Source organism: Anopheles stephensi, chromosome 2, assembly GCF_013141755.1.
Source record: "Anopheles stephensi strain Indian chromosome 2, UCI_ANSTEP_V1.0, whole genome shotgun sequence".
Classification (NCBI taxonomy): Eukaryota; Metazoa; Arthropoda; class Insecta; order Diptera; family Culicidae; genus Anopheles; species Anopheles stephensi.
In genome coordinates this window covers 49542018-49554887 of record NC_050202.1, presented here as the reverse complement: position 1 = coordinate 49554887, position 12870 = coordinate 49542018, and the positions used below count along the sequence as shown (strand labels likewise).

Below are 12870 nucleotides of genomic sequence, written 5' to 3'. Positions count from 1 at the left end.
GCACCTTGATAGTTGATAGAAAGCACCTGGTTAGCATGGTTCTTCTACGGGACACGGGTCAGGAAATTGCTTTGCGAGAATTGACAAAATATGTCAATATAGTGATATAATTCAGTCACTCTCCTCATATAGTTCAACTTGAAGTAACGAGTTTTCTTGATCATTATTTCAAGATTTCGTCTAGTCCAGAAGGGAGAAGATTCAGAAGTAACTCAAAACTATTGCTATTGGTCATCAGGAAATGTCCAAATATTTAGAATTTCTATTCTCAGAGATTCAAGTCATACTACGAACAAATCTTCAATTACAGTTCCTCGACTGTGTTGGCCTTAACTGCTTCAAATCAAGTGAATCTAATGCTATACGTTTTAGATATCGGTGCAGATATTCGTACTCCGCAAACTTAACTAGAAATTGCAAATGTTAACGGTAAAATGATTTAAACCCCATTTTTTTATTTACTCATTTGCTTCACAACCCCTCCAAGCCGTCACGGCACCAGAAATTATGAATCCTGAAATCGTTCAAATCAAATAAAAAGAGGCTAATAAAATATCTTAGCCGTTTGGCGAGCAACAACAACCGTACGGTTAGACAGACCTTTTACCTGACCAGATCACATAGGCATAGGCTTTAATGCCTTTGATGTTTTATTCATCTTCCGTGCAAAGATAGCAGCGCCCCACAGCAAACCTTAGACCCAATCTAATGGGTAAAGTGTTTTTGCTTCGCATCGGATCGCGCTTCTCCTTCGTTTGATCGGGTACCGACGACTTTACGACTTTTGGACGAATCCATCACTCGCGATTTAATAGCTCAATATGATCCCAACATTGGCCCGGCGATCAATCACGAGCGGTGAGTGTAGGCGAATGCAAAAAAAAGCCGTTGAAGGAAAACTCTTTTTTTACGCTGGATCCGTACCGATTGACCCATTTCTTCATTGGTGGTCAGGAATGTCTTAAGCTAGCCGTATGATTTAAGGCTCCCAAAACTGGTTAGAACGTATGGGGCAGGCTAAGTGAGACCAATAATCTATAAAGCTCATACGGCACTGCACGGGCAGAGAGATAATGTGTGCTTGGCCACTCGATGTCGTTAAATGTTTGCGGTCCTTCGTGGCGCTGATTTCGTATGATTTTATGAGCTTGGATCCGTTCTAACTGGTTCATCAGAATTCGCGTTTTTAGTGATTAAAACAAACCCCTCAAAGCAGTGAACTCTTGGCTTCTTGCAACAAGGGGAAATAAATCAATCGAAGTTCATCCCTGTGCGGTGTGAGATGAATAATCCACCTTTGACCATCCGGTGATCTGGAGCTCCAACGAAGGCAAGGGCCCGAATGTGCCAAAGGCGAGTGAGCGAGCGAGAAACATCTTTATTGCGCTTTTGTGCCATGGCGAAATTGATGTTCCATGATTCGGTTCCAGGTTCGATACGGGCAACGTTTTTATCTTCATTACCAGCAAGATGGAAACCAATCAAGCAGAAAAGAGGCAATCGGGGATATCGGAGCTCAGATAAGGTCCCGGGTGATGGGTGTATGGGAAGAAGCGGAAGGCAATTGGCGACGAAAATTCGTGCAGGAAGAGGTCAGTTATGATAATAAAAATCCACCAGCAGAACACACGCACACACAAGCCCTCGATAATCAAAGCTAACTGATGAGAGATCAACAACATGTCTGAAGTTGAAGTCGCTGGAAGTGAGTAGTGAAATCGTAAGCACAGTTTGTTTGCACTCGCAAGTAATCCGCGATGTCTTCAAGAAGCCGAGGACCACTCCTTACGGACGTTGAAGGGCGATTTTCGTACACTTCGAGGTAAAGCCATGCCGTCTAGGCCATGGCAGCGTGAAGAGCTTTTCTTCGTTCCCGCCGAGTTTGCAAAACTCCTCTGGACGGCCGGCAAAGATGATGAACCGCGGATATCCCACAGGTGGAAAGAAACAGTTCGAAAAATTAATATCCCCGCCATATAGATGTTCGACATAACTCATTTGGCAAATTTTTAACGACTCCATCACTGTTGAGGCGGTGTGGTGTTATTGCTTTTCCACGACGGCATCCTCCCGACCCACTGCTCGCTTAGTTAGGTTAGTTGGCTGGTCGTCGATCTGAGGGAGGCTTTTTTTATTGCTCCTAAACAGGCTAGACAAACTGGTCGAGGATTGCCCAACAGGACTGTAGGTAATGTATCGGGGTAGAAAGAGCTGATGCGATGCAGGAAGATGGTGTGAGTGTGAAAAAGACCCCGAGAGTGGAAGGAGACGGGTGTGAGACGTCCGACCGATCGAACGAAACCTAAGGGATGTGAAAAAATCGAACACGCCAAAGCTCGGTAAAAAGCTTTTCCGGTTTAGCGAATCACGCTTGACGGATCGGCACTTGGTCGGTGATTTGACCGGTGAAGGTTTTTTTTGCACGTTGGGCTAGTTTTAGTAATTTATTGGTGCACTGCACTGGTGGTGGCGAGAGCAACAACGAAACGAAAAGCGTCCGTGTTTATGTTGTTGTTTTGCTATGTTGTTCTTTTGCTTCTCTCGATAGCTTCTTCAAGATTTTGGGCGAGAGGCGAAAACAAAAACTTTAGCGGGATGTTGCTTGCCATGGTGGAGGCTCGTGCCCGATTGATCGCGGTTCGAATCGCGGTTTTGTTATTGATTCAGGTGTGAAATGCCCATTTTAGTTTTAGGTGTTCGTTACAGTTAGAATACAGTTGTGCGAATTCGTTACGTTACTTTGGTTTGGGTTGAAATTGTTATTCTAAAACGCAAACTAATGGAAGTTTTGTAAAAATAGAGGTTTGGTTGAATGTTGTAGGAACTAGAAACATAATTAGTTTGTATATTCTGGAACAATTTCTTATCGTGGCATATTCAAAATCAGATTAGCCAATTGTCAAGAGCAGCACCAGTTGCTAACGCGAATGTATCGATTTCTCATCCGTAATTATATCCTCCTAGGCAAGACTGATTATTGAGCTGCGGGTAGTTCAAGTCCTTGAAAGACAGAAATGTCTGATCATCAAGAACAAGAACAGTTTCATTTGATTCTTCTTCTTCCTTGGCACGATAACCTCGAGAGATGTCTCGGCGGTACGGGGAGGCATGGGATTTGAACCCCGGTCTTGTCGTGTGAAGACCGGCGCCGTTATCGCCTCGGCCACCGGATTTAATTAATTAGTGCAAATAAATCGCCTACTTCTACTATGAGACATAAAGCGAGTGTAACAGATGTATTTGGAAATAACCTTAACTACTTACACAACTCCTCAAAACTGATTTAAACAAAAAGGAACTTTGTCTTGATCTTTTTATTCCAAGACCCTTTATCCCAGCAGTCTATCAAACTGTCCATTATCTTTTTCCTTGACACTACAACCTCTAAAATCTGATCTAGACAAAGCGCAAATCCAAGCGCAACTACGAAGCAATCAAGTTGAAAGATTTGAAGCCTATCCTGTCGACTAGTCCTATGCCTTTACTGGCGATACATATTTACTGGCCGTACATATCTGATACGAACCGGTCTATTTGGACAGTTTCACTAAGAATAATCCAGGAGGTGGAAGTAGTGAAGAATAACTTTGAGGTGGTTTATGGTTCCGATCAAAGAGACTTCAAGCTAACTTCAGCATTTTTAGCTGTTATCTCTCAGAATACCCTATTCAATTCCGAACCTAATTCAATCATAATTTTCAAAACCCAGAATAGCTTAGTTTTCAGCTAACAAGCAAAAAGCACTAGTAGTATACTATAAAAAGACCACAAAATACTTTTTTGACTCGAGAAATATTTAATCCATTTAGTTATTACTAGTAGGTAAATAGTCAGAGCCATCTTTGATTTGCATAGATTATCGCCACTTAGAAGTTATGAAATATTCTTGGTTGCTATAGATTGTGCGACTTTTGATTTGTTTTACTTGAAGATGTGCGTGATGTACTGTTCTTAAGTGTTTTCGAGCAATGATTGAACATGGATAAAGTAGTCATACAACTACAGAACGATATCATCTGTTGAAGAGCGTTATGAGTAGTCTTCCTATATTGGCGCCACTTGGGAGAAGTGCGATAACTAAAAGTAGAATTGAAGTGTTTGATATTTGTACACTTCTTTAGAAGCGTGTGTGCTTTGGGTCAAGTAGTTCCGCAGATTGTATTATTGAAGTGTTAAATAGCGATGGATTAAGTAGTAAATAAAGCAGTTTACAGGAAAGAAAAAGATAGAATCATTTCCTTGAATTATATTTTATCCTTCCCGTAAGGAAAAATGGTTCCTAATTATTCACATTACTCTTGCACACCCGGTCAAGCTTGTGGGACATTAACTCTGACTCATTAATGCTCATTAGAGCTTTTCTCACGTTAGCATGCAGAATTTTCTGCCAAATCGTGACCGACTCTCGGCAACTTCAATACACCTACCCGTCCGTCTTGTTATGGGCGGCTAATGAACAGGCTGAAGAATCACATAGCTGCTACCAGCGCGCTAGTCTTATCATTCAGGTCCTATCGGACGCCCTCGCAGCACGAACCAACTTTGTCCAAGGGGTAACCTTACCATTGAGAATGAAAAGGTAAAATACAAATTTTCACCCCGTTAGTCCACGAAACCCATCCGTCACCAGCACCGTTCCCGTTTGCCCGGGGGACCTCGAGTTAGGCGAGTTCCTTCTCAGAGTTCGAGCTACATCCGTCATCACAGTATGTAGCAGGCTGGAAATGGAAATGCTCTACAAATGCCATTTACCCGAGGGCAGACTCGCTGTAACTCGATCCGACCCGCTTTCAACCATTCTCGGGGCTGAATCTTGATCACCTCATGCGAACCGTAAGCGAAAGAATGTACCACCTTATAGGTGCGATAGTTGGTGGTGGTAATTGTCAAAATTCCAGATCCCTTGTGGGAGATCTGTAACATCGCATACCGTTGGGCATCTCGTGTTCTGGAGGAAAAGAACCTGAAGAAGGATACATCATGTAACAGCAGGCGGCATTAAGCGCGCTGCGTCATGAGGATACGTTATATGGAAGAATCTTGTCAGCAGGCAACTCTGATGTCAAATCGTAAGAAACTGGTACGAAGCGTTTTGCGTTGTGATTTGTTACACACAAAGTTGCAACGAGAGTCCACTAGAGGCGGGCAGAATTTTGATGTGCTCACCCCATCCCCTGTATGCGTGTGTCCCTGGGACCGGCCAGTGACTGCCCCGGGTTAAAGTTACAATGATGAGTATGGTGGGTGTGCACCGCAGTAAACTAATTGAAGTGCAACAATTGCGCTGACAGATTCGTGTCAGATGCTGCTTTCAAGATGCGGTGGTACGGTGCCATGCTCGCCATGAACGGCTAACGGCTTCGGAACGGTTACCAAACAAACTGGCAGCAGTTGGCACGAACTTGTGCCCTTGCGGCTTTATTATGCGTGTTTTCTTCATTTTGTGTAATAAGTAAATGAAAGTGCATTGCATGCTGTATAATCGGATAGGAACATGTTTGCAAATACTAGTGAGATACCAAGGTTTTATGTTCAATGATCAATTCCAGATCTTTTGGAATAAAATAATTGATTTTAGCTCATTTTTACTAAAGTTATCTGATTATGTGATTTTCTCCCAAACTGTATAAACTTTTTACTGATAGCTACCAGTTCGTTAGATGATCTTTTTAATTCAGATGCGTAGTTGAGAGTTCACATTCTGTAGATCTAAAATCTACAGGATATCAGGGGAGTGCATTTGGCCCGAATTCTTCATCCATCGAAATATTGTGCAAAAATGCTGCAAATAATTTTAGCAATCATTCCGCAGTCCCTGATGCAGGTTTATCGTAAAAAATACACGGTACAGTTTTCATTGATCGTGATCAAAAAGGGACTTGTGATATTTGCGCTGTATGATCAAGGGTATTGTGCGCTTGGCTCTCAGTTAATTGCTGTCTATCCTTGGGTTAATTAACATAATTCATTCCATGCGGAACTCTTCTTCTTCTTCTTCTTCTTCTTTGTTGGCCTGCTCCTTTGAAGCACGTCTAAAAAACATGGCCTGGTGTCCAATACGTCCATCCCTGGCTGCATTCGATCTCCCTCAGTTCTGGCTCCACTTGATCCAGCCAAAGAGCTCGCTGTGCTCCTCTACGCCTCGTGCCGAACGGGTCGCTGACGAGCACCTTCCTGGTAGGGCGTGAGTCCGGCAGCCTCATACCGAGCCCCAACCAGCATATCCTTCCGGCTTTCGCAACCGTCAGGATGTCTGCATTGCCAAACAGCTCACCTAACTCGTGGTTCATTCTGCTTCTCCAAACGCCCTGCTATGGACCTCCAAAGATAGTCCATAGCACTCACCGCTCGATAAATGGCGAGTGCATTGGAGTCCTCCGCCAGCATAGTCCAGGACTCGTGCCCATAGAGGACGTCTACCGGCCGTATCAGTGTGCATTTCGTGCATTGTAAGAATCTTCTGGATCTCAGGAGTTTGTGGAGCCCGTCTTCGGATTTCGCTGCTTACGTTGTTGTCCGAAGCTACGACCCTGCCAAGGTAGCAGAACTCCTCTACTACCTTAAGATCGTCGCCGTCAACTAATACACTGCTTCCGAATCTATCACGGTCAACACCTCCTTCAAGCAGGTACTTTGTCTTCATCGCATTAATCCTCAATCCATTCCTATCGGCCTCGCGTTTTAGTGGGGTGTACATCTCGTATATAACCGTCCTATGATGTCGATGTCACCCCCTAAGCCAAGGAATTGGAGAAACCGGGTGAAAATCGTGCCCTCCATGCGGAACGGAACTCATTTGGTGTAATATTATACCAGAGTTCATTTTATAGCTCATGCCTGGAGACTGTCAAAGGACGTTGCAAAATAAAATTTAAATTTTACATTACATTTAACAACTACTGAACTTTTGATTGATACTAGTTTTTAAGTTAAATTAATCCTAAATTAAACTTCCCTCAAATGCCAACACATTCGTTCTCATTTTTCTAGCCCCTTCTGCACCTTCACAATCGGATAAGGAGTTGGTGCCCCGACTTAACCATAGACCAATTGGATAGAGTCCTCTTATAGACATATGTCAACGAAAAAACTCTATCGGATTCTGCTCAGTCGGCAATTGCGTCGTTCGACGAGATAAATCTCATCGACGGCCTCATCTTTGAAAAGGATGACGTATTTTGTGTAACCATGTCCACCTGGTCCAAGGATATTATAGACGATTTAGAAGGACGCTCTGAAACCTGAATCATAGATTTACGTTGTTAAAGGAACCAGGCAAGATATCCTCGATTTCCAGCGTTCTTTGAGGCATTTAAAGAGTCTAGCATTTAAATCCGTCCCTTATAAGTGCTTTGTTGCAAAACTCGAAGTGATTTTCGATGGTCCTCAGGATGTGCCCAATATTTCTAATTTCTTTACTTAGTATTTGCTACTTCAGATCATCGGTTGGCTCTGTCTTATCGACATAGCTTATTAAAATCAATCGATGACCCTCTAATGTTTCTAATAATTTGTGCGTAAATTCAAATTATTTATTTATTTATAATTCCAGTATTACGGCATGACGCCGTATTGTCAACAAATACAATGTAAATACAAATTATCTTACAAAACATAATGCATAAGGACTTTGAATATCTAAGACAAAGGGTTATATAGTAAAATATTTTGCAATAGGTCTTCTGTTTTTTGCGCATAATTTCTTGGCAAATTTTGCCATCAAACCTACACTAAACAGAGCAAAAAGATTGCTTTTGCTTCAAGCTGTTTGAAGTAAACAAACTCCATTTAAAATAAGCTCAATTCCAGCCTATTGTTACGATGAGCAGAGGCTGCACACAACATTTTTTATCGCCCAAAATTTCACTAAGCATCGAAAAACAAGGCGGACCCAATACACTCGACACTACGCGCCCCTTCTGCTCTGGTTTATTTTTTCTTCGTGAGATGCATTTTTTCAACATTCATAGCCTGCACCACGTGTACGTGGGTTGGTACGTGCAGTGGGGTGATGAAGAAACAAACAAAAAGGCAAGACAGTGAGAGAGAGAGAGAGTGAAGAGGAAGAAAAAAAATCTGCAATAACAAAAGGTTCGTGCCAGCATAAAACAACTTACGAACAACTTGTAAACGTTGGCTCGAACAAATCCGTTCCTTTCGCGCGCTCGCAGCCCGTTCCTTACACACGTATGGCGCAGCCGCAAGTGCCGATCGGTGGTGCTGGGTGGAATGATGCGGTGCACGAAAGGTACAGCACAATAACAACAACAGAAAACAACACCAACCACCACCGGACCAAGGAAACGGTAAACAAAAAGCTAACGCTGACGACTCGTTGGCGGCGATCGATGGTGGCAGCTTAGTGACGGTTCAACATGAAAACTTCGAGGTGGTCAAAAACCTATGCTTCCACCGTGTTCCCGCACGCTGCATTTGGGCGCACGGTTGAGCATTTGAAGTTTCGCAACGCCAAAGCTCTTGTGACAATACCTTCCTTGCTGGCCGGGCACCCGTATGCACAAGCTGGGAAGAGCTCCACGAAGCGGGTTTGCGCTTCCCACAGCAATACCACGTTCGATACACATTATTTATGTGCGGAAAGTGGCGTCTAGGGCAGCCCCGGGTGATTTATAGTTTATGGGCAAGATTGATTAATTTTATCGGCGATTTAGTGCCAAATGTTCACTACATTGTTACTTAAGCGTTGCGCAACAGGGCTGTGGGTCTGTGTTCGATTTCGTGCGAGCTCATGCGAACGGGATGCGATCAAAATGCCTGCCGGTGGTGCCTGGACGATATATCCGAGACGAAACAACAGCAAACAAAAAAATACTGTGGTGATCATCGTACGGCGTCGTCCGAGAGGTGTCGTCTACTCGATGTTCTACGGTTAGATGCCGGAGGGCGTCGACGTCGCATTGGTACCTGTTGCGGTAAAAGAGAGCGCAACGAAATGACTCAATCAGAGGACGCATTGTTGCAAATAATGGGAAAACTTTCCAAAAATGGTAACAGTTTTGTTTTGTAAATAAAATCTGATCGGGTTTTCTTTACACCAATGATGTAAAAAAGGTAATTAAAACAAAATATAACAACCGTGTCCAAACAATATGTTGGGAGCTTTTTGTTAAGTGTTCGATCTTCAGAAATTAATGTAGTATTTTAAAGAACCACAACAATATCATTTAAGTTCTCAGCTATATTATATTTATATGAGCTACGATCGCTTCCGTGGCGATCGCATCTGAGCAATGTACTCCTTCTACAATTTCTTTTTATTCTTGAGAGGTCTTGACCAGTCCTTAGTTGCTTCTTGATCGGATTGTATCAGTATTTAGATAATCAGATCAACGACGGTCTCATGGCGGTATTTAGCTTTAGAAGGAGTTTACCTCCAGGTTTCATCAGTTGTATCAGCTCAGCCAATAGATCTTGGAAATCAGAGCATAGCATAGCGAGAAATCAATATCAAAAGCCTCACGGTCTCTAGAATTCGTACATACAGTGATGGAAGAATTTGGCAGATCTAATGTGCCTCGAGACTCTTTATTGTTGCTTCGTTCGCTTGATAACTGAGAGCTTCAAGGCTCTCGTCTGGTGTCCCGTGGCCGATCAAGACCCTTGAAGGTCCTAGACGGAATGAAAGTTGGAGATCCCAACATGTCGAAGCTTTTGACTTGGCCAGTGTCAGAGGCCAAGTGGGGATATTCTTTGAAGTTCAAGATCCTCTAAAACATCGATGTTTCCAGGACCTAACAACCAGACGAGAAGATACTCCTTAGAACCCCTTGAAAGCTCGGGTCCCAAACATCTCTTAGATTGCTAATACTATGATCCGCCTTTGCTGAAGTCCATGCCACTATAGCTCTACTGAAATCAATACTAGAATCGATCTAACGCTAGAATAGGCAGATAGGCTTTGAAGCGTCTTAGGCTGACCCATTTTTTGTTTTCATTTTATGAAACTCGATTTCGAACCTCGTTGCCTTTACCAAGAGATCAAATTCTTATATATTAGAAGTCATCTTTGAGTAATAGTTAAAAATAAGATTCACCAAGGTTTTCTGTCTATAATTGCTTCACCTGCACCCAGTTTCTCAGACTTTTACAGCTGCTTAAGATTTTCAACATTCCAGCCATGGTTGGAGGACAATCTTCTTCTTCTTCTTCTTTTTCTTTGTCACTATAACATCGAGAGGTCTCGACCTGCCAGTTCTGGTTTCCTTGACTTAGGTTACCCGTAGCTAGATAGTTAGTCACAGCCTACGGGGAGACGATCCGTACGAGATTCAATATCCGGTCCTGCCGAACTAAGACTGGTGCTGCTATCGCTGCCACCGGAACCACCCTGCACATTAAACAACTAAATGCCACTGTTATTATGAGCATCACAATTGAAGCTAATAAATAATATGGAAAATTTTATTTGAAAGCTAAATTATGATCCTAATTGGTCGGAATGTTTGATGGAACGCCACTCATTAAACATAACACATGTCATACAATGGTGCAATACTACTATTACTTGCAAGCTGCCCAAAGTCATTCATATTCACGGCAGAATAAAATATGATGCAAATCACAGCCAGAATGGAACGTTAAGCAGTGCACTTCATTTGAGAAGAAAGCGCAACTGATTGGAAATGGTGGCCGTTAATGGTCGATCGGATCGTGCTGATCGGACCCGGGTTCAAAACATACGATCCACTGGAATGTTGAATGGGTTGAGGTTGACTTAAGAAAAAGAAGAACCTCTCAAAATGTGTGAGAGAAAAAAAGAGCAGTGCACCAGTGGTCCATGATTCACCTGGCCTCCAAAGATGCCTTAGATTTGCCCAGTTACGCTTACCCATTTACGCCGAGCGAGTAGGACGCGTTGAGATGTGGTGTGCGCTGTGCGAAAGCAATGCTCCACCATAATGAACCGATTATTTCCGACAACATCGCCCCGGTCGTCGTCGTCCACTGCTCGGCAGGTCATTTTTATTGAGCAGTCAACACCATTCCATCATCGTAGCAGGGGCGCTTAGTGTAGCCATTAATTTCAATTAAATCAAACATTCAATATTTGTCGAACGGGGTGGGTGTGTGGGACGCGCAGGGAAGGGGAGTCGGTGGGGCCTCGTTTTTTTTTGTATGCGATCCTCTGAGTCGAGTGCCTGTGAGTCGGGGTACGTCCGGTCGGTACTCACAGCACATGGCTCTTGGGAGATGGGGGATTTCTTCACGCACCTCACCACTACTGCACGATGGCGGCGGCGACGTCGGCAATGATGCTGATGACGGGGTGCGCAATAGGCAGGAGGCAATAATTCATAAAATTTGCATCCCACATTATGCATGTGCGCGCACCGTGCGATTATCAACATGACAGGCGGACATCTTTTTACCACCGGCCGTAATCCACCGGCCCGGAGAGATTGGGAGCGAGTGAGTGAGTGAAGCCTGCAAACGGCACGATCGACATATAACTATGGACACTCAGTTCACCGAGTCGTTGTAAGTGGAGCATTTCTTGCTGCTCCGGCACTACGGCAGGCCGGGTATCGTGAGGGCGAAATCTGAGCAATTTGGTAGACATCACCCAGTGGACGGTGGGACGCGAGCGCCGGACGGTTGCGTTCGGGGATGAAATTAATAATTGTAATGAGTGCTTCTGACCTGCTAGGACCAACAACGGTTCCCGGCTCGGCCGGTCCGGCGTAAATCCGAATCCGGGGCCCGGTTTGCAAATGTTTTGCGCCGCGCTGAGGGTTTTTTTTGTTGTTGCTATGAGTAGGATATTGACCAGCCGTGTGTTCGGACACAGGCTGGACGCGGTTCGGTGGTTTTTCTGTTCGGTGGATTCAGGTTTCTGCTGTACGCTAGCAGTTGGATTTCCATTTCCACCCGTCGGACCGTCCTAGGTGACGCAGTTCCGCGCCCATGATCGTGCTGCACGTGGTGTAGAATTTCTGCCCGGGGAAGGGTCTTTGAAATTTGAAGAAAAATTGTGATGATTTGTCGGGTTTTTGTTGAGTGTGTGTGTGTGTGTGCTGTTTGCACACGATTTGTTGTGTCTGTTTAGTGTCTGTTTTGTATCGCGAATACAGTTTCAGTGGCTGGTTTAAGGAGACGCGCAGTGGCTGAGATTGGTTGACATTAAAGAATAAAGAGACAGTAATACCTTACAGACAGTTACAGTGCTTCTTAGGTCATAAAACAAGTGTCTTCGTGTTTAAAACGATGTGTGATTCTGATATAACACACAATCTTAACACACATCTTAAAGTTCAAGTCTTGCTTGAACTTTTTACACTGACTTTTGAATTGAGATTGTCAATTAGTGACTCAAAAGAAAATCTGGACTCTCCATAATCCCTAATTCACAGGACTTTGAAGTGGTTTTTCTTGGCTTTTCCTAGACAGTCATCATTTTTAATCATTCATTTTGCTTTAAACAACCTGATTGAAAATTGGTTATTAAATGGCCGCAAGGGACCAAAGAAAGCAGATCGGCCGAATTTCGCAAATCAAACGAAAATCCGATCAACAGCCTCTCTTAGCAATATTAATGAAATGGGTAGAAAACTCAATATGAAATTATTAGTATAGTGTAGTGCTTTGAGTTATTAAAAAAACAAGCGATCAGGATACATTAAAAACTGCGTCAACTATATACTTGATACTGACAACATATTAAATTTATTCATTTTAAGGTATCCAATATTCTGCTGGAATATCAATGGTTAATGCCGATCTATCATCGCTTGCACAATGAAACAATATCAGAGTCTTAAGACCAAGGAAAATGGTCAAGGAATATCTCCTTCAACAATTAATAATTAATATTTAACCAAAACCCAAGACAGAATTTGATATAAAACTACG

General features: G+C 43.3%; 1 protein-coding gene across 1 annotated transcript in view; it reads left to right on the top strand.

The window, feature by feature from the left end:
• The window catches only part of LOC118504868, a 78713-nt gene that overhangs the window by 41512 nt on the left and 24331 nt on the right, over positions 1–12870 (top strand). The gene's annotated exons all lie outside the window — the stretch shown is intronic.